The following is a 2,500-nucleotide window of genomic DNA, read 5'->3' as shown; positions in this document are numbered from 1 at the left end:
GGTCAACAGCAAAAAAATCTTCAATAATTTTTTAACTGATTTTAGATAATTTTGATGCGCTGAATCCAAAAATAACATTGATTTTGCTCAATCAGGTCAAATTTGTGTTCTATTGCTAAATATTGTTTTTTAGGGGTTGATGTTCATACATAAGGGGATCAGCATTTCGTGGCGGGTATTACGATATAATTTTCAAGTTGCGACCGCACATTTTTTGCTAACAGACATTTTTTCCTTATTCAGATAAATGATATGGATTCGTCCAGAAGGTCTTGCAGAAATAAGCCGGATGTATTCTGCTACATCTGCGGCGAATACACCGTTGTTCCTAACAGGAAACCAGTCACAAGTTTCGTAAAGCGTGCTTATCATGCTTATTTTGGCATGAAACTTGGTGATCAGGACAAAGCTTGGGCGCCTCACATGGTCTGCAAGAAATGCACCGAGTATCTACGTCGCTGGACCCATGGAAAGAAGGACGGGCTGAAGTTGGAATTCCTATGGTTTGGAGAGAGCCGAAAAACCATGTCAGTGACTGTTACTTCTGCGCTATTAATTTGATTGGGATCAACAGAAAGAACCAGAGCAGCCTCAAGTATCCTGATCTTGAATCAGCACGTCGTCCTGTACCTCACTGTGATGAAGTTCCAGTACCTGTCACAGCAGAACTTCCTGAGTTAAGTGACGAAGAATTATCCAGTATTTAAGACAATGAACAAGTAGTTCCTAGAGATGATGCCGATGACGCTCTGCATCCCTTTTCCCAGAAGGGAGCTAAATGATCTTGTCCGTGACCTCAACTTGCCAAAGTCATCCGCCGAATTGTTGGCATCAAGACTGAAAGAAAAAAAACTTCTTTCTGACAGTACTCGCATCACTTTCTACCCCAATAGACATCAAGAATACCTTCGTTTTTTTCTCTGAAGAGAAAAACTTGGTGTACTGTACAGATGTTTCACAGCTTCTGCACAATCTTGGATTGTCGCAGTACCAACCTGTAGAATGGAGACTGTTTATTGACAGCAGCAAGAGATCGCTGAAAGCCGTTCTGGTGCACAACGGCAACCAATTTGCCTCTATACCGCTGGCTCACTCGATTACACTGAAGGAGAAGTATGAAGCGGTGAAGTATCTGCTGGAAAAAAATCGTTATTGTCAGCATGAGTAGAATGATCTGTGTTGACCTGAAGATGGTGAACTTTTTGTCGGGACAGCAGTCCGGTTTCACCAAGTACCCGTGTTTTCTGTGCATGTGGGATAGTAGGGACCGAGCTCACCATTACACGAAAAAGGAGTGGTCTCTGCGGGAGGAATTGGAGCCTAGCAGATCAAAGGATACTCTTCCCACCCCTGCACATTAAGCTTGGCTTGATGAAGCAGTTCACCAAAGCTCTGGACAAGGATGGTGGCTGCTTCACTCACCTGTGCCATGCTTTTCCAGGAGTGATCATGGAGAAATTGAAAGCTGGCATCTTTGACGGATCTCAACTACGTCAGCTCATCAGAGATCCATAGTTTGAAAACTCAATGAATAAAGTCGAACTGGCCAGCAATTACGCAGAACTCGTCACCAAAATGCTGACTGCCTTCAAAAACCTGGGATGCAACATGAGCATCAAAATGCACTACCTATTCTCACACATGGATCGGTTTCCTGAGAATCTGGGATCAATGAGCGACGAGCAGGGGGAGAGATTTCATCAAGACATGAAGGAGATGTAGACCAGGTATCAGGGACGGTGGGATGCAGTCATGATGGCCGATTACTGTTGGACTTTGAAGAGAGACATCCCTGCCGCTGCACATTCGAGGAGCTCAAAGAAACGGAAGTGTCAGCACTGAATGATCATGATGACCAAACATCTAGTTTTCATGCATCTGTCTTTATTAGTGTCCTGTCTACTGATCAACTGATCAATTCTGATCGATGTTCAGCATTGATCAGTAGATATTGTAATAGTTACCAATATAATGCAAATGTTGATGTCAATACAGATCCCGATCAATGTTTGCAACATGTCGATAATTATAAATTGGGTGAGAAAACAAAATAAAAAAAATATATCGGATGTTTAAGTAACACAAATAAAACAAAAATGCCGCTCTAATGTATTCCACTTCGTAAAAAACGCGATTTTTCCTATATTCACTGAGTTGAAAAACTTGACCTGATCGGGGAAAATGGATGGCATTTTTGGAAAAAACTAAGACAACTTACAAAAAATATTTTTTTGTAACCCAGTGTAATATTATTATCATAATCATTATTTCATTGTGATTATTACTATTATTGTTATTATTATCATCATCATCACTATTATCATTATTATCGTTGCCATCATCATTATCATCACCAGTATTATCATTACATTATGGTTATTACCATTAATACTATTGTTATTATCATTATTACTGTTATTGTTATCATAACATTGCTATCATTCTTATCATCTTTATCATTGTCATTATCGTTATCATCATCAGTATCATTGATATTATC

The sequence above is a fragment of the Penaeus monodon genome, chromosome 2 (assembly GCF_015228065.2).
Source record: "Penaeus monodon isolate SGIC_2016 chromosome 2, NSTDA_Pmon_1, whole genome shotgun sequence".
NCBI classification, from domain to species: Eukaryota; Metazoa; Arthropoda; class Malacostraca; order Decapoda; family Penaeidae; genus Penaeus; species Penaeus monodon.
The sequence above is the reverse complement of the archived record's forward strand: the minus strand, read 5'-3'. Positions refer to the sequence as shown.